This window comes from Anticarsia gemmatalis, chromosome 17 (assembly GCF_050436995.1).
Source record: "Anticarsia gemmatalis isolate Benzon Research Colony breed Stoneville strain chromosome 17, ilAntGemm2 primary, whole genome shotgun sequence".
NCBI classification, from domain to species: Eukaryota; Metazoa; Arthropoda; class Insecta; order Lepidoptera; family Erebidae; genus Anticarsia; species Anticarsia gemmatalis.
Window position 1 is genome coordinate 6,165,430 of NC_134761.1, and position 26,678 is coordinate 6,192,107.

General features: G+C 33.9%; 1 protein-coding gene across 6 annotated transcripts in view; it reads left to right on the forward strand.

Moving 5' to 3' along the window:
* Positions 1 to 26,678, forward strand: part of Dh44-R2 (Diuretic hormone 44 receptor 2) — a 174,664-nt gene that overhangs the window by 107,255 nt on the left and 40,731 nt on the right. The window contains exon 4 of one of the 6 annotated variants that reach the window (XM_076125116.1): positions 7,354 to 7,382. The exons of the other annotated variants lie outside the window; for them this stretch is intronic. The gene's annotated coding sequence lies outside the window, so the exon portion shown is untranslated. The remainder of the gene's footprint in view (positions 1 to 7,353; positions 7,383 to 26,678) is intronic. 6 annotated transcript variants of the gene reach the window in all.

Sequence of the window (26,678 nt, forward strand, 5' to 3'; positions counted from 1 at the left end):
CTACGAGTATACAAAAACATATTGAATGACGGCAATATACATGACTGAAACAAACATAGTTTGCTTGTTATAAATTCACTAACATTCTAAACAGGCAAGCATTGTTATTCATGCGTATTACCTGTAAGCATACAAAGGCATTTTTTCTTTTAAACAAAATACATAAATGTATGGAAGGATCCCTTTTAAAATAATAGTTATGAATTACCTATTTTCAACCCGACGATAAGAACACCCATCTATTTATCAATTCCTTTTACACAACTAGTAATATATTTTACATATCCCAGCGTTAAATATAGGCTGTATGAGAATACCCTATTATGTAACGTTTGACTTTTCATGAACTAATTTCCATATTTCCAAGGAGGTCGTATATTAGCATACGGTGCTCTTTCTACCGGGAATAAGCCTTCCAGATTACTCTATGTAGCACCTTAGTATGATAGCGAGCTTGTATGTTTTACCATATTAAAATAGCTACCTGTTTCATACAGGTTTGTGTTATGAATATAGAAATTCTTTGAGTAATTACTCTCTCAACTATTCACGTTATTACCTACATGAGAAATTGTGTTAAAAGAATTTTATTTTGTGAGTCTGTATATGAAACATACAATTTGATGTAATTTAAAGTTTGTCATTTTACGCTTGTAAAAAAGATTGGAAGTATGTCGTATACAGGAAATATGTCGTTTAAATAAAACTTAGGACTAACGAATTTAAAAGGTCCTATGTGCTTAGTACTATCTATAAGTCTAACTATGTTGGAGTCGGCTTCCAGTCCCATGTGGTTGCTACTTCTTGCGTCATTACAAAAAACTCTCAATACGACGTAATAATTATATACATGGCTATAACTGGCTTGTTCCTGAAATAGAACAATAGGCTAAGCCTGGTACGGAAGCTCGCCATATGCTGATTTACAGCTACATATTGCTTTGTGGCTTCTCACTACATAACTGAGACAGGCAATAATTTAGCTTCCAGAAACGTGTCGGTTGTACGTCACACGTTGAGATACGCAATCGGGAGCCGTCAAGTGAACGGCATCTTAGATGTCGACCACAATTCCATATAATAGCTGAAATTGTACCAAATGTTTAGGTGGATGAGTGTGTAATGCAGTAGTGGTCATTTGGCCATCACAATGTAATGTACTAACAATTGTGAATACTGAATATAGTAATGTATTCTAGTACTTTATGTCCGTGTTTTTAAAACTTACCTTCACACGAGGCTCATTCTTAGTAGGTATTCACGGATGCTTCGATGTAATAAAATAATCAAGGTTATTTATGAAAATACTTTATTAAAATCATTTTTGGAAAGATTCTCTCTTTTCATGACTCTGTTAAGGTATGCCATGCCTTACCTTAAGTTTTTGCAAAGCAAATACAGAAACTGATAAGTATAATTCCTATACTACAACGTTATACGACGAAAATATCGGCTTATAAAAAACAAGTAATAAAGCCATGTTTTCTCGCCGCTGCAAGCATCTTACTGTACTAAATATCATCATCGTTTGCCCCAGCGCGGGGCTGCAGCAAAAAGTAAGATAATAAAGAAATATCGCTCGCTTCAGGAAATCACTTTGTTAACGACTATCGTATTTTAAGTTTAAAAGTATATCGGCTTCTTTTCTGTTAATATTTGTACAAGCTTATACGTCGTATCATGCTGAGATTGCCTGTGTGAACAAGGTCCCGGTCAGGCAAAATGCTATGGATCTTTTCTAATGTAAATTATAATACTATTCGATAGTAGCCTGGAGTTGGGTAAAATGACCGGTATATAGCAATAGCATGTTAAACGTGAGTTGTCTATATATGTATGAACTTCAAAACAAACTAAATCTCAGTGAGCTCCGTCCACTGAATCAGTTTTGTTAATAACAAAACAAACATTTAAACGTGATCAAGTTTAACGTGTACCTACTAGAACGCAATTTAACACGAAGATCTTTACTCAAAACTTGCTCAATCTTTTATTTATCGTTCTCACTCAACGTAGAACTTCATTTACAAGAGGTTTTAATCCCGCTTAAGACAAAAAAGTGATACTTTAAACCTAAATTCTGCAGCATTTATTTGAATACATTATTTTCGTGGAACCTTTTAAAGCCTTTTTCTTATTTCATTCTTCCCGGGTGCTTATTCTTATCTCCGTAATGTCCTAGCTTAATTTTTTAACATAATCTACTTGAGATAGAGAAACAACTCTGTTTTTGTCAGTTATTATATTTATGAAAAAATATACCGAGGATATAGATGTAAGTAAATTCGCGCGATTTATATCATAACTCATTTATTAAATCTTGTGATTAAAACGTAATTATGGTCAATCAAGGCGCTTATAAAAAACCTGTAATGTTTAATTTTACTTTAAATACCGTGTATATGCATTAAATAGATTTAATGCACTCTAAGTTACTTCGTTCTTTAATAACATACATAGTTAGTTAATATTTTGTAAGCAGGTGAATATTATAACCTCGTGAGTAATCCCTAACTAACTCTCAAGTCAAACTATTAACGAAGCTAAGTTTCATACAATCTATGCAAAATGTTGCTTACTTTCATGCTACTTTATAATAAGTCAGCTCGTCTTAACGCACTCTAAGTATATTAAGGGTTTGTTTGCACTAAGTTGACAATTTGTATTAAACCTTATATCAAGGAATTATCATTAACTTTTTTTCGTATCCAGTGAAAACATCGCTAGCTAATGAAAAAAAATGCACTCGACCTGACAGTAATGTTATTTTAATTTAATTGTCGATGAAATGTCAATTAAGAACTTTATAAAGTCTAATTATTATTTAATTGCACAGTAATCACATGAAAACTCCTGCAATTTAGTTTTTTTTTGTGCAATCTAAAAGTTTCTCGCCTGTATATCGATTGACAATAAACTATTTCGTTTTCACTGCAGCTCTTACAGAAAAGCTCAATTGAAAACTCATTACGCAAGTGATGACGTCACTCCTCACGAATGATTTACTATCGTATTCAAATCCACGCACCGCAAGTGAAACTATAGCTTGATTAAATTGCTTTTATCACTATTTTATGGTGTCATTTATCAACTTTTATACTGTTAAAAGTTTTATTTATGTGGTTAGATTAATCAAATATTTGATATCGTAGCAGTAATCCCAATTTTCATGCGTAGTGTACTAAAGTTTATTGTTATTTTGTGTTGTTTTGTTATTTCAAACGTATAAGTATATGTTATAAATAAAATAACGCATAACGTGCCAAATCGGCAAAATATTATTCGAACATGAATCGTCATCGTCATCGAAACTAATCCACATCGTTCTAAAAAATCAATATACTTTTTATTTTTTGTATCAAATGGATACTTATTAATTGGTAGTAGTAATCTAAAATCTACCATAAGCGCGATTTTCTTCAGTTGGCACTATTGATAACTTGATCAGCTCCATTACTAGGTTTATAAGGGTGCCGTGGAAACTAATTTACAAATTGATAGTACCGACTGTAGGAAATCGCGTTACTGCAGCTGTTACCATTGGGATCTATTGACTTTTCCTTTAAACTCTGAAATTTCTAATTAAAAGAGGTCTTGAATATCTGCATCACGGTAAACTGGTAGAAAATACTTTTGGCACTAAATCCATCTGTATACGAATTACTATATCAAGCTAAAAACTCCTTTTTGTATGTATTGTAAGTATTTAATTATTATTGCCTTCTAATTAATAAGGCCAATTGTAATTTTTTAGGTGTTTGTTATATTTGAAAATACTCTGTAAATATACTCAACTATAATAAACAAAGAAATAAATAATAAACTAGCGACCACAATTAGCAGTTGAATGACACGTGACTGAAGAAGACGTGAGTGCAGCACCGGGTTTGATTAGCTGGTCTTCATAACCTAACTTAGTTTACAACTTAAACCGGATGCATCTCTGCAACGAAGCAAAGCTTAAACCGTGTTACTCTGGTTATGCAGACTAGATATTAGAAGCCTTGTCTAACTTTGTAGAGGATGTTAATAAATATCAGGCGTCCATGTGGAATGACAACTTGCTAGAAGTTTAGCTTGATACGTTATAGAGACGTTTATTATCGATGAAGTAAACTATCGAGTGGCTATCGATGTCTTTATAATATGAAAACGCCGCTAAGCTACTGATTTTGAAAGACTAGTAGCTCGATTTTCTACCACCATCGACTATCGACAACTGGCTGACTATCGAGAAATTTTGGATGGAAATCTGATCAGTGCCCCTAGCGGGTACAGTAGGAACTAATTGTTGAGTAGATTTTAAACGTCAAGTTTTCGATATTCGATAAAACTGACTGTAGAAAATGCGCAACGGCTCCCGATACGAAAACGCTATAATAATAAATTACAAATCATGGCCAATTTAAGTTTCAGAAAACTAAGAACTACTTAAAAATGCAATTTACATCCACTAATTAATTAATATTAGAACGTTTAAAAAGCACACAATCTAGCCTTAGGCCAGAAGTACCCTTATAAACCTTCGCTGACTGGAATTTAATATTAGACAGCGTTGAACGTACACCGGTATATTGTGGTTGTACGGTGACCCTCCGCGGCTAAATTGAATACCATCGTATATAACCATCACTTGTATGTCGTTGGTCAGCCGTCCCATCGTTTATTATGGCTTATTATTCATTTATGGCAACGTTTTATAAAAACTGTTAAAACGAGAGAGCGTTCGTTGCGATAACAATGATTTAGTGTGTGAACGTGAATTTGAATGCTGAAACGCATTATACACTGTTTCGGTGTGCAGTCGTATAAAAAACAATCTTGTTGAGCTAAATTGAGATTAAATAAATATTTAATACTTTAATTTGATAACATATCAAGCAACCTTTAATTTCAATCCCGCTTAAGACTCATTGCATTAAAGTACAAGAAAATATTTGTTAAACCTATGCTGTAATTGTTATGTATGTTACTTGCTTAATAAGTATGGTTCTTGAAAATGAAAAAAAGTGTCAGCCTGAACCAAATGATATTTATTTTTCCACGAACTCTGAATCTTTTAATTCAGAACATAAATCACTGACACATACACTCTGGAATTCGCGCCAAATTCTTACAAAATCTCTAAGTGAGTTTAGTTCTACGATGGAACGAATCACTGAATATTTCACAAAGTGAAAAGTAAAGCCTGAATCATTTGGCGTATTGATTAATTATGCACTAACAAACCCTAAACTATGATAGAATAATATAGCGTTAATTTCGTTTATTATTTTAACATCCCAACTTTTATACACCCTATAGTGTAGGCAGCGGGGTCAATATACGTTTCGTCGTTTATATCTATGTCCCATTTATGAGACGGCGACGTCGGAGCCTATTACCACATACTAGATACCTTCTTAAATTTCTTTACAATAAAAATAGCCCAACAGTAATAAAAAAATCCTTACAACAATGTGCTTGAACTAAGAATCGAACACGAGATATCCTGATGGTCTACCGCATACTGCCTTTGGACCACACAGACAGATTACCTGCCTATTTTTTCATAAGTAAAAGTTATAATAGAAAAGAAAACAAGCTTCTAATATCCGTCATATAGTTCACTTTCTTACAAAACTCGTTAACATCAAAGTTATATACAACTACAGAATACGTGAAACAAAATAACAGAACTAAGAACAACTCCTTTAGATTTCCTTAGCGCATTTCAATATTAATATGAAAATCTGAAGAGAATAACTAGAATAAATATAAGAACTAGAAAAGCAAACGGTTTAGTAATTCAGCCTCAAAACCGCAAGTTTTCGTCAAGGTTTTAGTTTTAAATATTTGAATTAGCTCGAACGAGCCCCGCTGTGAGCACACTTGTATGAATTAAAAATTTGGTAAAGAACTAGTGCCTGCTCTCAGGTATAACTAGGGCTTTCGTATTACTCTGAATTTTAAACATATGACGTGGAGTATTTTAGGGATCAGTAATATTTGTATTCATTTTATTTTTGCTGTATAACTCGTTCTTACTTAGCCGCATAAAAGTTATTCTTGTGTCACAGTAGCATGGTAAGGGAACCAGTGCCTCGATTCTCTACTACTATCGACTACCGACCACCGAACTGTCATCGAGAAATTTTGTATGAAAATCTGAACAGCGCCTCTGACGGGTGTCGTAGGAAACATTTTGGCAGTACATTCTAGTCGCTGATTAGATTTTCATACAACATTTCTCGATGACAGGTCGGTTGTCGGTAGTCGATAGTAATAGAGAAGTGAGCTACAGTACCTCGATTCTGTACCACTATCGACTCCCGACAACCGGCTAGCTATCGACATTTGACATTTAGAATGTACTGCCAAAATGTTTCCTACGACACCCGTCAGAGGCGCTGATCAGATTTTCATACAAAATTTCTCGATGACAGTTCGGTTGTCGGTAGTCGATAATATTAGAGAATCGAGCTACTGAACAACATTTTTTGCAATTTACTTAACCTTCCTGTCTTGGAATCGAGCTCGCGACTCCTGCTGTATTTAACAACGAAGCCATGGCGACGTTGTGTTTTAAGATACAGAAAAACATGACACGGATTAGAAAATAAATAAAAACAAAATTAGATGCGTGATTTCAATTACAAATACTCTTTTTATTTTCTACATCAATTTTCCTTGTACGTACGCACAGCTGATTACATTGCTACAAATCCTACCGGCAATTATGATAATATATGATAACTTTTGTAAGTATTTATCTAGCCACGTTTTCATTCTCATATTTCGCCTGAGCATTCATTGTTTGGACGTCAAATTGACTGTACCAACCAATTATTATTTAATATTTATTGTTATCATCGTCCATCTTCTAATAAATAATAGTCTTTATTAATTACAGACGGCCGAATAGTCGTACGTCACTCAATTTTAAGTGGCACTCAAAACTATTCATGTTACAATAGCTCTCCAAGTTATTATTGACAACTAATAGATATAGACGTTACTTAGACCACCTACACAATGTTCTTACTTAACAACTTTGAACACCAAGGTTGTTAAAGCAAGCAACCACATAGGGTTACCACCTATAGAAACTGACTAGTGGTACTAAGAAATCCATTTAAGACATAGAAAAAATATCTGCAGCGATCGGTAACAGTATCGAAGCCGACGTGGTATTTGGTAAGAAGACGCCAAACACCACGAGAGATCGCTGTTGACAATTTTTTTATGTCTGTTATACAAAGTTACTTGCTTAGTTCTCCGCGCACATTGGCGTTTCGATATTCGACTGTAGAAACTAAATGTTAATTAGTAATTACTGACTAAATTATAATATATTTTTTCCTTATGTTTCAGGTACAGCACATCTAACTAATAAGGAACAGGTGACTATAAATCTCAAACAATAGACGATTTCATTTGAATAGACCAAATTATTACCTCCAGTTGAATAGATCGTATCACTGTCAAAAATATATTCAAATTTAAGCAAATATAGGCAAAACTCATTCAAACACCAAACCTAGAAACTCAGGTACAATTAGGCACCTAATTTTGAAAGATATTTTGGCTGCCATTTTTGTTTCATCACAATAGCAAATGGTTCTTGCAACGACTTCCTTTAATGTTGATGTTGCAAAACAGTTTCATAACAATGATGACTCATAACATCTCATACGTATGATTACCATGCCTATATAATACATTATTACATTATTTATTCCACTTACTACAATACTATACGAATTATATAACAATTTCGCTATACCGTAATGAACGATCTTTAGGTCCGCGTGAAATAAAATTGCAGGCCGCGCTGGCGAGGGCTATTGCACTCCGATCACCGAATTAGTGGTACAGTCAACCGAGTATCCTCTGCACTAGTTTTACGTTCAGTTTGTTTTCTGACACTCTTTCACACACGTGTTTAAGTTACTTAGTGACACCTATACAGTCTATATAACCCGTGATAATTAAAGTGCTTCGGTGTACATACGTAACGAAGATTGCGAAATCCAGAATCGTTTTTTGATGATCAAAAATAACGATTCTAGTTATCTAGATAGACTAGCAGCATAAGAATTATTCTGAAAACAAAGCATACATTCAATGAGTAGAAATAACAAACATCTAAACACGTCTGCATAATTTACTTAACTTCAGACATTAGCAGGTTTGAAATCAAAAGATAGCGTGACAATGGTGCATAATAATTGATAAATAAGCGATTTTCAAACTAATCTTGAAGTTAACCCTCGTAAATAGTAGTAATAAAGCCAGCTTATTACGAGAGCACTATACATTATAGTAGTGCGAGTAAATCTAGTTATCGTAAGCAGCCCATGTGGTCTCGGCGTAATCCTATTCAATTATACGCGACTAAACAGTAATTAGTTCTACAAGCAGATTGTATTAACGTTGTATCAAGTGCTGTATATCGTTATAAACATTTTTATAACATGTATCATAGTTAAAACTCTAAGAAAAACATGATTCTCCTAATTTCTTAGTCCATTTTTGTATTCAAATTAGTGAAACTAGAAGGAAAATCAATCTGGACACCACATATAAACGAAACTTTAGTCTATTTGCTCTTTTACTGACCGATCTCAGGTAAAAGATGATGAAGACTTTAAAAACAATAAGAAAATGAATGAAAAACAAAAAGTAAACCGAATAAAAAATAAAGGTTATGAGATCAATAACCCAGCATTCTAAGAAAAAAAACTGACGGCTCCTAAGATCTATTTTCAGAATCCATGTTTACAAACATCATGACGCGTAGGTCTCATTTCATTAAGCATTGTTTGCATAAATATCAAAATACATGAAAGATAATAGATGAGACAGCTACCATAATGGATAGCATGGAAAACCAATAAGCTAATTAAAGTTACGAACAAACTTAGGGCGAGCCTTAGCTCTTGTAGATGCTGATTGAAATTGCTGAAGTACTTTATATTCATCAGAGTAGACACGTGACCCTAATCGGTCAGTGTACGGTGTTTCGTGATTGGAACACGTGAACGACTTACAAAGTTGATACGTTAATGGAAACACGACAAAGTGTATTTCTTTTTATAACATTTAATGAGGGTCTAATATTAGATTTTGTTTGAAATCAGAAATAAATGAAGGAAGGAAATTGATGTTTCCTGTTCCCTAGAATGTACTGTATGTTTTTATTTCAAAATGTTTTACATTCGTTAACATAATATTATTATTATGTTGCATAAAATCATAATGGGTACTTGGCACAATTCAAAGAAACGCTTGAAGGCAAGTTCTGCTCTGTCTGAGTTGTTACAACTTGTTTCAACTCTGAGAATTCACAATCTGCAAGATTCTCAGAAATTAATGTGCTTATTTGTATAAGTACACATTTTAGACCCCTTATAATGCGATGGGTGGCAAACATCACCCACAAGCATCTGTGCCTGTGAGTGACCACTTAAATGTCGGTCTCCCGATTTATGTAAAGAACCAAATCAAGAGCCGAGTTTGTAAAAGTTTCAACGAAAAAAAGATTAATTCCAACGGAAACTTGACGAATTTCGTCGAGAGTGGTCCAGATTAAATTTTACAAGTGTTCCGGTGATGCTGATGTAATTATTCGAATTTGCCTACTCGAAAAAAAAATATTTTGATAAGTTTTCGAGGGAAACGCCTCGGGAAATAACACGGAGTTTACATCAATTTGTTTGAGATTTCTAATGCTAAGAAGGGGATACACCCACGTGCTTAATGTAGGATTTGTATTCGTAGTATTTATAAAGTTTATTTAAAGTAAAAGAGATGTTTGCCCAGACATTCTGTAAAAAGCAGTTTCCTTCTAGTTCAAATATTAGCTAAACTAAAATGAGTAGGTCGCTATCAGACCTCGTCCCACTGGTCCGCCGATGCTATCTTAATTACAATTATCGTAATATCCCTCGAGAAATCTATTAGGAAGAAGACTTATATTTATCGTCATACTGAACAACTTATGAGATAAATTAAAATAATTTCTTGGTACGTAATAAAATGAACGGGAAAAGACGTGCAAAAAAAACGAAAATTATGCTATCTGCATATTATTATCATGCCTACTGAAATACATGAAATATGTAATTAATAAAATAATTCGTTAAATAAAGTAAGTATTACTATCTTTTAGTTTTTGCCAAGGACAGAGTAGAAAAAGTAGTTTGTTTGTCTGACCCTATCGAGGTAAAATCAACTTTATTTGTAACTTTATGATTAACAGAAAAACCAAACAGACAGAAAAACAATCGTTTTTAAAGCAAAGAGTACTGCAATTTTTAAATTGTCGGACATTTATTATTGCAGTCGTGAAACACTGGCTCCATATAATCTGTATTAGTATCATATGTTCTTGCAAAGTATCGGATATTATCTTACGTAATGCGGATTTGAAACTTAATATTTCCATTTGCAATATCAGTTTAGAGAATACGCGATGCAGTCGTAAAGCTTTAGAACAAAATGTGTGTTGGCACAAGTCCAACGAAGCTAAGTTAAAGATTTCATTTCTCTGTTAAATGAATTTAATATTATTGAGAAAGTGTTATGGTTTGTCCTGCTTATTACAGTATAGCTTATTCTCGCGACCCCGTTCTCGGAAAATTAGCTTTTGTCGTACCGAAATGTAATAGTAATGTAAATAAAAAATGAAATCTTTCACCCGCTAATATCCAATTCTGTTGAGCAGCTTGAATGTACAGCAGATAATAGCAAATTATTTGATAAAAAAAACTTAAAAGTAATTTGAATCGTTCTATCCCATTTTATAAATGTTACAACTTTATAGTGCAATCGCAACTATCCAACTACTAAATATTGAAATCCAATAACTTAATATCTTTTTAGGTAACGTTTAAACTCCAGTAAGTACTCTATATTAAAGAATTCGATCACCTAGAAATGGGATCTTAAGGAATTCGAATTCAGAAGATTCCTACTTTCCGAGTGCTATTTTCTAGGATTGCAATAATTTGGAATTTATCTTCAAGAATTTGATGACCAGAACTTTCAACCGTTTAATGTATTTTGAGATTAAAATTTCAATTTTACTAGATTTGCGTAAATATATCTAGAGAAGTTTTCGAACTACATACTAACTTACCTCTTTGACTGGGTTCTAAGTAAATTAGTAACACCTATCCGTTTCGAAACGTACCAACATAATAAGCTTCTTCACCCTTTATAAAGTGAGACCAAATCATAGCATAAACTTAAACGCATTCATTACATACACTTAATTCTACAATTTCAGATGAATCAGGTGTAATACTTGAACACAATAAAACAAACTAAGCAACGTTGGTATAATACCTACCTTCGCACTACTGACTCTATACATATATAGGCACACGTAATGTATTGTTCGTTACACCTAGCCGCAGTAAATAACGCGCTTCACCGACATAACCGCTACGTGAAACCTCCCGACATAAACATCTGTACAGTACAAAAACATGGCTATTTGTCTCGTAAATCTAGTTAATTTGATAAAGATATATTAATATAATTTGGTATAATTTGTTTCGTAGTGTGAAGAGTACTGCGAAAATAATATTTGCTCTTAAAACCGAAGTTTGCTTTTTTTGGGTTTTGTGCGAGTGTGTAGAGTTTTGTAGGTAGAATTTCAGTGAAACATGTATTAGCCAAGAGTGTCGTCTCTGCATTGCTTCGCCTTCACTTTACCTACGCACTTAATAAGTGCCTACAGTTACATAATTATCTAACATAGACTTAAGGATATACACATATTTAAGAAAGTTTTAAGCAGATCCTTCTCCAAAGTCGTATATTATTTTCGACGTGAAATAGATCTTTAATTAGTTACACAAAAGTTGAGTCGGTGTTTGATTTCAAAGTAACGCGACATAGAACAAGGAACTTAAATGGGCTCAGAAAACTCAACAATAGGAGATTCGTATTTGAGTTGTGTAATTTAGATAAGGTGACCTTTCGAGCCCACATCTTGAAGTTTCGAGATTCTTCCAAGTTTGTTATTGTCTGTATTTTGGGCTATGTATCAAGTTAATAGGTCAATTGAGCGGCACAACAAAAACATTGGCTGTTTGATGTAGACAAACAAACAATAATAAATAAGCTATTTAAGTACAAAATAAAAAAATATGTTTAACTCAGGGTTCTGTTTAAAAAAATAATAACAATATATTGATTCTTACATTGTGCTTTGTTTCTTACAGTGTGCATTGCAAGCAAATAATTACCCTTATAGGACAAATAGCTGTGATAAAAGCGCTTTAAACAAATTGAACATTTTAAATTCTAAAAAAAGATTATTGGCAACTCTGAACTGAACGGTGTCTCGAAACTTTTCAATAGCCACATTAAATGTTTAAAATCACCGCAATTTTATTATTTCACGAGCATTTTACGATTAAAGAAATTACTCTTTTAATAAAGCATCTGTAACATTTGATGTTGAGGGGAATAAAAATATAATGGATATCGCAGCGTGATACAATCACATAAACTTTGTAATATTAATTAGCTATACCATTACAGTAGTTCTTTCGGGAGTTATATTTGGTTTTTCCTGCTTTCCATGTCATATTTTATGTTTGTTACATAAATAAGTTCACATTGATTCAAAATCAGTTTATAACTAATGTATATTTAGCCCTCGAATACTTGTAATTTAATTGGGACAATAACTCCATATTTATTTAGCCACCGAAGGCTCGTAATTAAAGAGCAATCTACGATGAATACGTAAAAACAAACCACATTCGAACAGACCACAAAAAGTCCAAACGCAAAAAAAACCCTCATCCAATAGATTACTAGGACAGCATAAAAGCCAGGCAGGAACTGGTGTAGCGTTGAAAAAGTGGCGCAATGAAAGACCTGCACCGGGACAGTCGGTCGACTGAATAGATGAACAGATTGCGCGTCACGTACTACGGACCCACTGAAACGGAACAGCTAATGGAAGGATGGACTATTTTATGAATATAAAGCAGAATCAAATATAATGAGTTTGGGCGGATTTGTAAGGAATCCCTAAATCTAGGTCTACCTATTGCTTTATTTAAACTGTTCTCAGTTTTCTTACTTTTCATGCTAACTGTGAATTTGCTTATTATAGGTTTATTGTAGGATAACTATTACTATTAGATTCTTTTAAAACAGGGTAGCTAATAGTTCGTTTTTTTTATTATCTTAGTTTTTGATAGTTATGATTGCAGTCCTTATTACAAGTTTTAATGGCCAATGACTAGCCATGGACCAATAATACTAAACGTTACCCTAAACTACAACCTCATTACGCTTAAACGCTATTAAAAAATTGCTTCTCAAATCTTATTTAGCTAATCTTTTCTAAAGTAGAGCACGCCTTACAAACTGTGACAATAACAAAGCCTCACTTAAAACTTGCACCTTGGCAACATCGTAAAAGTTCATTAGCTGCGTACAAACGAATATAATCAATCTCGTTAAACTTACTTCAAATATATTAATTGAATTGGGGAACGGGTCCTTCATACTTAGGGAAGTAGATTCAAGGGAAGTATCAACACATAAGGAACACACTTGAGTGAAAGCGAGGAGCGAGTAAACAGCAATTGCAACGCAGCTGTGTGCTGTTTGGATAACAGAGGAAATGAACGATGGCTTGTGACATGAATTATGTGCATTTGAAAGAGTTCGCTGTCAGCAGTAGGGCATTATGATAGCTATACTACCATTAACTATATTTGGAATTACATGTAAATTTTATCAGTGTTTTTCTTAATTATGTTTGAATTGCTGATTAATGTTTAAAAATTGTCGAAAGCAGTTCGACTTGAATAAGAAAATTAATTACTTATTTTTGTACGATTGAATGACTTAGCCGCCCTAATGTTCTTAAAGAAAAATTTACTAAATACTCTCTGTCTGATAAAACCAATCAGCCAGAAATTTCGAGACTTCTTAAGACATGTCTGGCTCGCTAATCGCTAACAAACTGACAAATACCTGAAGGCTGACAAGGGTACACTCACATTACAAATTGTACAATTGTCTGAAGTATTTACTTTCTCTTAGTAATAGATCAGTTTCAATGCCAAAGACTTTGTAAATATAAACTTGCTTTAAATAAAATTGAATTGTTTCTAGGTTATTAAAATTGCGTACAGCACATAGATATGTACTTACTAATCACATTTTCAACAGTATTATCAATATAATAAAAATAATTTAGAAAGTACTATTTAATAGCTTGAAAGTAATTTTACAATCACTGTCCATTAATTGGTGGCTTAAAACAATAATTATACAAACAAATGATATTTTCGTACAAAAAACGTAAGATTGAGAATGTGAAAGTGTATATTTTTTTCACTCGGTACTGTACATTTAAAACTCCCATATAGATGTCGCTCTCTATATAGATGTTTTTATTACGTTGTGAGAAATTACCAAAATATTCCGTATGACGTATTTCAGGGTTGCCTCTTTTGACCTCCGCGTAATTACATGTTAGTAAACTATTAATTTATTCATCACAAGCCTTTTCATTCTGCCTACATAAAATAAACACAGAACATATTACGTGTCAAAATATAAATTATGTAGGCTATGTTAATGGAGATTGACAGTTTGATTATACGACATGTAATTAGAATTTTGCTTCTGAAAACTATCACCTATTTTACCATGCTAGCGTTTTAAAGACAAAACTTTTGAAAACTTAGCTCAATGGTAGTAGATATAAAATACTTTGACGATTTTAAATACTTGTTTAAGTTTATGAAATAGAGTATGTTTGACTTTGACGTTATTTACAGATAATAATATTACCACAACAAACTGTTTTTTCATGTAATTTCCCTTTCGTTTATAATATTACTTTACACATACTGTAATAGAAATTCCCTCTGCCATGAAACATGTAATCAAAGACATCTATTTTCGTTATAACATTACTTCAAGGAGAAGAGCGCAGTATTGTAACACAGTTACGTCAAAAATTGATATTATCAAGGTAGCAACGTTACAGAAGGGAATCAATTAAGAACATTGATACCGCGGCAAACTTTATCAATCTATTGATCGGCGTAATTAAATTCGTAGCGTAATGTCGTGACGTGCCCCACTAAGGGAACACCATGTAGTAGCCGTATAACAGGGCTGTCTACAAGACAAAAACTTTGCAGGATTTCTGACATGTTTTACATGGCGTAAAAGAGCAGGAGATTTTTTTTTATAATTATGTTAAGGATATGATACGCTGTGGTACATAATGTACAATGGTTAATGTTTTTCTGTAGATACCCAATGTCAGCTGAAATCAATTTACTAATTTAACTTTGCAAGCATTATAAGATATGCTGACGGTAAGTAACTAATCGCAGTCGTTAACACGACAGTCAACAAGCCACTGATATACTAAAATATTTCAATATTTGCTGCAGAGAAAACCGTAGTATTCATAAATACAAACAACGTTAAAAATATAAAATTCTTTAGCACGTGTTGAAGTTTTACAATAGCCTAACCAACATTCGCCAACCCTGGAAAGAATAAAGTACGAAGCAACCGCCAGGGCTGCGCTATAGAAATGTCGGCACTATAGTTATTTATATTTAACTAGTTAAAACTTGAAAGGTCAGACTTCTGTGGAACTTAGCCGTATATCCCTGCGTTCCACCTGAGGTGCACCGAGTATTTTGCATAATTTAAACTTTCAACGAGATGAATGGATGAGGGACTGACGGCCGCACTGGAGTCTTACGCGAGCAATTTCATTTCGAAATAAAAAGTGCCAACAGCAAAGCTTGTAAAATTTTGTGGTGAAAAATATTGGGGTTCGGCCTTTTGGGAAATAAGAATGTATTATCCACCTTTCGTTAGTTAAGCTAGGTCAGTTCGTGGACTGAGACTCGTGAGAATATCCTGAATGTTAAACCCGACTGTATTTTATTCCGGACTACCTGAGAGGGAGTTATTTTAAGCAAAGAACACCGCTTATTATAAAAACTTGGAAGAGATAATATTTACATTTTATTCAACTACGTGAAAGGAAGACGTGATAAAGAAAAGCGTATGTTTTATTTTATCATTGTGCAATATTTTTATTTTGCCTTCAAGCCAGTAACACATTATTGAACTTCAGTGTCAGAAATAATTATTAATTATAATCATTAGTGCCTAATAAATTAATTATCTTATGATACACCAGCTAAAGGAAATAAAAGTAAATATTTTAACATCCAGTCGTTTGTTTCCTTTCATCTAAAACAATAAACCATTCACAATGCTCAAACAAAATTTAAAAAATAAAACATTTTCCTCTACATTTGTTATCAAAATAGACGTAGGACGCATCACAAAGTCAAAAGGCTTAATATATGTTTACTTAGTTGTCAAACGTGGCCTATATTTGCACAACCCTAGGCATAACATAACTCTAGCACACCCACACAACTGTTTAATATGCGCCTCTAAACCATAGTATATGTACGACGAACAGAAAAAATCTAGCCTTGTTCTGCCTCGTTCTAATATTTTACGAGGAGCCGATGAGAAAACGTCTACAAGTTTTAAGATTGTAACACATAAAGTTTTTGTCTCTACAAGTGCTGTAATAAATTTTCGTCAGCGTAACAAGAGGAATCGAGCCTTTTTTTAAGCGTGGTTTATTACAACTACTTTTTTATTCAACTTTCACTGTCCTACCACAAGACCTCTCAAATTATTTTGTAGTCTCCTAATTCAAGTTTGCATACTATTTAATACTTAATGCGATGAAAACCAAAATAGCCTCTTGGTACATGATAGTGAAGGTTTACCGTCCACCTACACGTCTGATGCGATTTCAATCTTAATATTATATACATTTCATGTTATGTTTTTTTCTTCCGACAAAGATAGACTACAAAACAAATATGTGTTTTGTAAAAATTGTAGGTGATAAATAAAAACACACGAACGTAATTTTCGTACTAAAAATGTGGATACGATAAAATAAAAGAGCACAACGATTTGATTAAAATCTCGTTAGTCGATATTCAACGCCGCCATTGATAACTGTAACTGCGTGACGAATTATCAATTCCATTCAATCATCATAAAGCTTTGACAACGAATGAAAAAGCCTTTTTACGAATGTACAAACAAAATATTTTTGTGTAGGATTTTTATGAAATATAGAAATAGAATGTATGTTTAACATTTTCGTTTATTTATTTTTCTCTTTTTCGAGGGATTTCTTTCATTTGAGAAAGCGTTCCATATTATTAAAATTTTCTAAATCAATTTTATATTTTCAAACCATACCTTGTAAGCTGTCTATCGTTTTTTTTTTGTGGGACAGCTTACAAGGTATTTTTCCTATAAATTATTATTGATTACAAATATACATTGTGCTATTATAATTTCACATTGCGATAGAAATGGATTGATGGAAACTATACCTACAAACATATAACTTAGATAAAGCTAAACTTGGGCCTCTCGTAGACTGCTACGATAACCCGACCGCTACGAATGGTCTACGGTGAATATTGCCACAATTATCTTGGCATTTATGACAAGTAGATTAATGAACACTGGCTAATGTTGCTATTCTGTTTATCAGAATTATAGTAGAGCTATTAACGCTTTATGCATGTATGTATATACAAAGGTACTTGCTACGATCATATCTACAGATACGTAGCATGTTTAGTACATGATAACGTAGTCTTAAAACTGTTATGGATGAACTTAGAGCATCTATACAGTCATTAGCTGATAAAATAGTATAGACAGGTTACGTCTTGTATTTCATGTCTAGAAAAATAAATAGGGTACTATAGAAATACCACTATAATATTATGAAAAAATAAAATAAAATATAGTAGACGATTCTACAAACTAAACTAAAAAATACGCAAGTAAATCAACTTCGTGAATCTCATTTGTAGTCCTAGCTATTTTATAGGCCTGTTTTTGCAAAGGGACTGCAAAAGGAAATCGACCGATTGACCCAGCTGCCACCCAGACGTCTCAACAAACGTTTTAGTTGCAAAACTATCGAAGCTAAGAACGTTTTACCATTAGTTCGGCCAACAAGATAAATTATGCTATCTGTCAAACTCACATGTACCACACTATGTTAGTAATTGATGACAAAAAGAGGCAGACACGAGTTTGACAAATGTTTTGTTGACTCAAAACATAGATTTTATTTTGAAAGTAAAATAAATCAACTGCTATTAGGGGTAGGAAATTACGAAACCGTAAAGGAAGAAAACAAACGTATAATTTTGTTTTCTATTCGACCGTGTTCTTACATTTATCAAAGGCTTGGCAATCAGCTTCGTTTTTAATTAAGTAACATACAAAATTTCATTTACTTAAATACAGGTTTAAATAAGAGCAATACTGTTCAATTCTAACTAAACGAAAAAAAAAGTAAGGCGTCGACTATAAAGCTCTTTTCTTTGGTTAAACCGCACAATAACCAGTTAAATGATATCGTTAAAGCAATCTTGCTTTAACATTCAGTTTCGAAACCTTATAAACACATGACACAGTTGTTTTTACGAAACAATTCTATCTAATGCCATCAAATATTGTTTTAATAAAAAAATCCAAGAAAGACATTTCAAATTCCCAACTCAATTTGGTCGGCGACGGAAAATGGTACCATCTTTATCAAATAAATGCGGTAAGTAACTGCACTTAAAACAAGACTTGTAGAAGTGTCCTTATAACTCTTGAACATGGCATTATAGAAGTTTATAGCTCTTGAAACTACTCAGTCATAAACTATTTTATTCTTTCACCAAGTTTACGTTAGGAAAGTCAATGTTTAATCAGAACTGGATACTTCGCTTGTGTGAACACAGATATCGATATAAAGGTGTATTTCTATTTATTTTTCATTGAATTAAATCCATTGTACTTATCTAAGTGTTCAACTGCCATAATTTGAAAATCAAACATATAATTTTAATCGTTGAACACTTTACGACGGCAAAAAGATATACTTACTATATCATTCATGAATAACATAACAAAAATATACAATTCAGTGCATTGCTTAATACATATTTATATTGTTACGTAATGCTGATAACCGTGTTACATTCAATGTCAAACTGTCGAATTAGTTCCACCTACTTTAGCATCAACAAATATCTCACAACAGAACTGAATATCGTAAGCATTTTCCACCAATCATCGTTTTACATTGTTTTAATTTCGTGGGTAGATTCAGCAGCGCGATTCTCTATCACTATCGTCTATCGACAACCGGCTAGCTATCGAGAAAATTTGTAGGAAAATAGAACTATTTTTGCAGTACATTTGAAATGTCATTCTCGATACTCGTTAGAACCGGCTGTAGAGAAGTAAGCCTTTTTAGCCTATAAACTACTTTTATATTATGTATAAACCCGTCAAACAAAATTTACAGCCACAAGACATAGCAAAGATAAAAAATCTCTCTACGTCTCGCCGCAATGCAGTACACTAAACTGCTTCCGTAGTCAACTTAGAACATTACCTTATCAAATGAATAATAAAGTGTAACTAGTTTAAAAATATCGGTTTTATAATCGACGATAGTATGGAAACTGCAGTTCTCTCGCATCGTTGAGATAACGGAACGTGACTTTTAAAGTCGATCGACTTATAAACTCCTTGTCGCTTAGAAGGTTTTATGTTAGTTGCGCGGTAAAGTTTCAGTGCATCAGTAATAAAACGCTCGGAGCGCAATAATTGTGAAGTTATAGGCACTTCACGTATTATCCCGTGATTTATTATGATTCGATAAAGTCTGGTTTTAAACTGATCGTCTAGAGTGCCTTAGGAAGTAGTGATAAGATTAAAATGTCGTATTTTGTTGACATTAGCAATCTTGGAATAAAAACTACTGAATATGAGGATTACTGATTTATTTTCGACCTTTGTCTGGCAAACACTGTCAAAGTACAAAGGCACAAAAAGACAAACTGTGTGAACAGTCTAGCCGACGAAACCTAACCAAATTTATATTCTAATCTGAAAATCATTACTTAAATTCCTCATAATAGGCCATTGTTATCACTTTGCAAATTCAGTAGCTTACGTAATTTAATGACTTCCTTTTATTTCTAACGATATCGTACTAAACGGTTTCTTTGTGTAAAATTATACATTTATTAACTCTAATTAAACGTAAAAATAACTCGTTAATTTTGCCATTAAACAATTTTCATAGATGAGAGTTTTCCTGTATTTGTATTGTAGCATACCGTCTGAAGCCTGAGGCAAAGCTGATTTACGAAAAATAAATGCGAACATTCAGGTCCCTAATTGCGGTAAAAAAGCAGCTGGAATATATCAGAATAACAAAAACAGGGAGAGCTTATAAATTATTGAATAACTTCTAAAAAAATATATTTTGCTGTGAGCGGTCGGAACCAGTCTAGGAATATTCGAGACCCAAAATTTTACCAGTGAAACGCCAAGTGAATTCTGCGGGTCTAAAAATATGAATGCAAAGGAAATTCTGTAATAAATAAAGTCTCAGTGTTATCCCGAAACCGGGATTGTCTTAAGCCGAAGAGGTACGACCAATTTACTGTCTCGAACGTGGTTCGAACCCTACTCGTTACATATTCAAATACGTTTTGGGTTTTGTTCGGTACACAGATGGGCTCTAGCAACATTTGACCCCTATTGAATGTTGGGCAAGCAGCTACCAAATGTTCGTTTCCACTTGAATTCCAATTCCGTTCTGTGAGGGGGAGAAACTTGACCAGAAACAATTTGAACCACAATACGATAGTTCGAGCATTGTTTCTCAATGTTGGCTGTATAGATTTTCCGCTTTCATTCACTAGGTATGCTAATACAGTAATAAGTTTTTGATATATGGCTACGATATTATATTTAATAATCCTTCCTATTTTTTCAGTTACTCTTTAGGTATATAATATATTTTGTAACGTAATATTTTAATTCTTTGAATTTTTGTACTCACATCTTTAATTACTGTATTAATTAGGATGTTCGTTAATATTTAATACGAAATCCATTTACCTTGATTAGAAGGAAAAATTACCAATTATTCGTGCTTACTTTATCAGAATATGTTTTTAATAAAATATTCTTTAATAAATCTAATTTTACTTTTTCCCGTGAGATATGATGTTAAACGAAAAATGCGTTAAGAATGTAAAGATTTAATTTTGCAAGAATAAAAAACGTCGATGGTTTCTACATAATAATATTATTATTCTACACCTTTGAGTAGAACTGGCTCGATAGTATGCGAGTATGAAATGTATGTAAGTAGGTATATAGAATATTAAAAATAGTTTTTTCCCAAAATTTATGGAATACTAAGTTAAGAGTCTTATAAATATTGTCAGTGCAAAACAAACGCGAAATGTTTTAAAATAACTGTACGGTTCTTGAATTCGACTCATTTGATATTGATTCACAGATGACTTACAAAGATTTAATATCTGTTTGTAGAGGTCATTGACCCCCACGCTAAGATTTTCACTACTATGCTCAAATCTCTATAATAATGTTAGTATTTACTTAGACACATTTTTTGAATAAGGATGGAATAATGCAATAGCACTGTATAATGTCTGATATTGTCGCATGACTCTACGGATTGTTGATACTTTTTAAAGTATGTGTAATCAAAGTTGTTTCTCTTTCTTATGTAAGTTTCTCCTATGCCTACTTCTCCGTTTTATTGCTAGGTTTTCTTACGAGCTTTCCACAAAAAGGCTTTATACTTGCCGTGAAAGTTTAACAAATACAAAGGAAAAGATTAACCAATAAAATAATCGAATTGATTCTGACCGTTACAAAAACTGGCGTAATATTATATTTCACCAACCCACGTACATATTTATATCTATAATATTTTCATATAACTCAGTGACCGCTATAAGATAAAAGCCTTTATCTTTTACAAGCGAATCACGTAAAAATAGCATCTCACGTACCTAATAAGCAATGGTCAGTTTTATATGGATAAATATATTGTTCTATCAAGATAGAGCATATAAAGAACCGTATATTATTACACAGAATATGAAGGAGCAAATTGTTGGGATAAATGTAAGAAAATAATAATAAAATGTGTTAAAAGAGAATTGTAAGTAAAGATAGATTTAGAAATCTAGATGAAAATAAATTGGAATTATATTTCTTTTTTTAAACAACTGTCAGAAGGCATTATTTGGTGCAGATCACTTTAAGAACATAGAAAATCCAAGTAGTCTACATAGTACAAGCTTTACTTGTCAGCATGTCTTACTATTCTTTTTTATTGTTCACGTAATTTTCTAGTTTTATAACGTAGGGAGACAAATCATTGAACAACTTAATACGAATTAGTCTGTTTAAAATCTCAATTCGATTTTAATGTTATCTTACGTAAAATTTTATCGTAGGGCATTTTGATATACTAGCAAACATCTTAACATCAATATACCTACAGCATATAATTTAACAGCGAACATAAAGGCATAAACTAGCCGAGATTGCACTAGTCAGAGCTTGTCCAATAAGTACCCGTAGTTTCCTATAGTTCGATAGCTTTAGTGTCCCAGTTAATGCGAGAGTGCCACTCTATGTTGGAACCGATAAATGTATAATAGTTTATCTCAACAGCGTTATCAATTGGATTATTGGGTTTGCGGATTAGACTGCCGGATTAGTCTGTAGTGTTCATAGCGTGAATACCGTCCGGCTAGTTACTTAGACGGTATTGTGGTTGGCCGGCACTCGGCAAGATTTCGGACTATTTTAGTTGTAAAGTGGGTTTAGTTTGGCTTCCAATTGAGGAATCTCTGGCATCGGAACATGTAGTTGTAGAGTAAGTTTATGTTTTGTCTCCAAGATAAAGACAATAAGCAATACTTAAACGCATTCTATATACATATATATTTTTTAATATAATTTACTTTAGTCAATTTACCATTTACTTTAGTCAATTTGATACCGATTGAAACGGTTTTTTGACATAGCAACAAAATAAATCAACGCAAAACCAAAGAGGCCTCTTCAGTTTACATGTTGGCTGGTAACAGTAGAGTTCCAAGAATTAGCTCTCCGATATTTTCGCTAGTAACGTTTGTTAATATCGTCAAAGAAGCCAATTAATATATCAAAATTGTATTACTTGTGCTTGGTCAAGCGATATGAAAGGAACATTTAAGACGTACGGTAAAACGCAATTAAATCGAACATTCTCGAAGGCAAAAGCCTTCCATTTAACATGAAATCTAACTCATGTCTCATTCAAAATTTAATTACCTGCTTACTCTTCAAATTCCCGAAAAGTTATTTAATTAAAATGTTCATTTCTTTATGAGACAATTCGAGTTAACGGATTGTCAGTTTTAGGAATGATATAGAAATGTATATTAAAAAGTTAATTCATATTTTTGGGGTGTATTTTATGATCTTAATTCTTACTAACATTTCTTGACACTACACAACTTTACGTAGGCGATATAACCTCATCTCATCTCACTCATTTATGTCTATTTGAAAGTTCTCGGATTGTGCTCGAAGTTCGAAACTGTCTTTCCTTCTACAATAAAAAACATTCTACAAACCACTTAATAGCTCGAAGTTTCACAACACTATATTGACACAAAATAATAATTGAGATACTGTCTGCCTATAAACTTTCTTAATAATCCAAAAAACTATTTGCCAAAAAAAACCTTAGTTAACTTTCTCAAATACTTGCTTCCATTTTCAAACATGAAATTCACGCGCTATGTAAAATGGCTTTAATCTTACTGGCCAGTGGTCAGTCCTTGCAGTTAGTGTCCTAAGTCTACCTCGTTTCATTAATGACACCTTCAATATTACCTTAACGTCCAAGTACCTCTTCAGATATACGGCTCCGAGACAGTTATTATAAGTTTAATGGCGTTATAAATTGAAACGATTTTCCACAAACACATTACACGGAATGACCGGCTGATGGTCAAGTAATATCACTTTCAAGCTCCTTAAGTATATAGTTTTCTATCGTATTAACCGGTTATTGTTGGCTATTTTGTTATAATCTAGGTAATATACGGTCTTTGGCTGTTGGTTCTTACTTAAGAATAAAAAAAATATATAAAACTATTTCTACTATTTATAGAAGTAGCAATATTAGATTAAGCTTAAATTAGTCATTAAGCTTACTAATTAACTTTAGTCTTCTTGATTAATGAGTTAATTCGTGAAAATAAAATTACAAGCCATCTAGTGCTTAAGTAGACATTAATATTAAAAGTCAGCCGTAAACGCCAAATTTTTCATATTAATCTTTTCATAGCATTTAAAAAACCCACGCATGGCATTTAAAAGGCCAGTAGGCATTTTCTTCCCCGTGAGGAGTTGCTGGTCTCCCATCGGGCGCGTCCCCAGGTGGTGGATAGGGGATTGTCCCCCAATCATGGGGGATATCGGGATGTCCCCCGGCGCGAACCAAAACCAGCACATTGAAGGGTCGTCTGACTATATGTTGTTGGATGATGCCTTGATTTTCGCTTCATGGTATTCCTCTGTTAAGCAGAGGTCATTATGAACGTGGAGGATGCATCGGGTCTTATTAATTGAGATATTCAATTCGTAAGACTGGTAATTATATTACCACCGTTGCAAAATCGTAATCCTGGAGTCAGGTGTCGTGGTCATGTCTCGCGGCTTGATTTCAGGACCGAGGGTCTTGGCTTAATCGCCCGGACCACGAGGAGATAACCTCTATAAAAAATCCCTAATTTCTACGACTGGGGCGCCCTTCGGGGCCTTGCGCGGTCGTAGTTTGCTTGATTTCAAGCGGCTGGGGGGTTCATCAGCCATTAGCGGCCATCTCTGGAGGAATTTCCGCCCCTTCAGTAGTATATAGGGTTATTAGGGTATGAGGCCACTGCCCTGATGGACTGGATATTTGCAACTCATACTCGTGGGATTCGAATGGATTCAAACAAAACTAAAAAAACTAAAAATGCGAAGAGTCACAGTCGTGACGGAGAATTAAATGCTAACGAGGCGTGCTTTGTACGTCCTGCAACCCCAGTGAAATCTATAACACTGGACAATGATGATGAACACACTGACTGTTCCTCTATGTCGTCGGAATCGACGCTGTCAATAGCGTCAGAAGCATCAAAATCGCGAAAGCGACCTTTATCGAGCAAGAAAGGACCTAAGCCAAAGAGACAGTCAGTTTTGATGAAAGGTCAAAAGGGGGAGCCTACAGATGCAGGAAGGTTTTCTGATGTTTCGGAAACTCCATCTACTTCTCATACTACTTGCAACTTTGCTAGTTCTGAAGATGTAGTACAGGAAATTCGAACTCAACCAACAGACCAACTTGGTGCCTGTATTGAAGAGAACTTAATGGCTATTGAGAAGGTTACAGATAAATCTAAATACCTTAAGGGAGATCATGTTAATACCATTCGAACAGCGGCAAGAAAAATACATATTGCTGTCAGGGAACTTTCTCAACGGAGTTCTGCTGAGCTTATGGTTGCCAGGTTGCAAAAGGAGAATGCAGAGTTACGATCGCAACTTGTGAATTTAACGGCAGAAAAACCTTTACACGTTGAGTCAGTAATGGCATCCAAAAGAGATGATGAGGCGTTTTTAGCACGTATCGTGGCTCTTATTGATCAAAGAATCTCTGTTTTCAATAATGCAAAAAATTCAGCTTATAGTCAACCACAGGAGAATCAATCGGGAACTAACGGTTCTGGAGGATCTGTCCAAGTCAATTCAAGGAAGAATAAAAATAAGGTGAAACCTACGCGGAATCCGCCATCATCAATTTTGGAGTTACCACCTGTTGCAGCACCAATTCTTCAGCCTGTGCTAGTTTCTAAGGAAAGTTGGACTGAAGTTGTAAAGAAGGGTAAGAAGTCTAACCCTCTTTCTTCTCGAGTTGAGGAGGTATCAGTTAAGGCGAATCAACCAAAAAAACCGGTTTTGCAGAAGCTCCCTGCATCTGCGGCCATATTAGTTACAGTTCCAGAAGGTTCTGTGACCCTTTTAGGGGACGTAATGAAAACTGCAAAGGATCAAATCAGATTATCTGATATAGGTCTTGGCGCAGAAAACATACGTCAAAAACGGTCTATCAACGGAGGTATTCTTTTGGCCATTTCAGGTTCTGATTGTTCAGTAAAGGCTGACACTTTGGCTAGTCGAATGCGAGAAGTATTCGCTAGCACAGACGTTCGAATTTCTCGTCCGACTAAACAAGGTGAAATAAGAGTAATGGATTTAGATGATTCCATTACCCCACTTGATGTTGCAGCTGCTATTGCTAAAGCAGGTGAATGTACAGAAGATGAAGTAAAAGTAGGAGAAATCCACCGATCGGCTACGTCGTTAGGAACTGTATGGGCGAAATGCCCTCTATCTGTGATACACAAAATATCTGCTCTCAAGCGTATTTGTGTTGGCTGGGTTTCCGTTCGAGTTGAGGTGTTGCCAGCAAGGCCAATGCATTGCTTCCGCTGTCTTGAAAATGGGCATGTTAGACAACAATGTTCAAATACAGTTGATCGAAGTTCTCGCTGTTATAAGTGTAGTGACACTAATCATAAGGCAAGCCAATGCAAAGCACAAGAATTAAAGTGTCCTTTATGCGTTGATCTGGGTTGTCCATCTAACCATCGACTGTCAAGTAAAAAATGTTTACCTCAGACTGG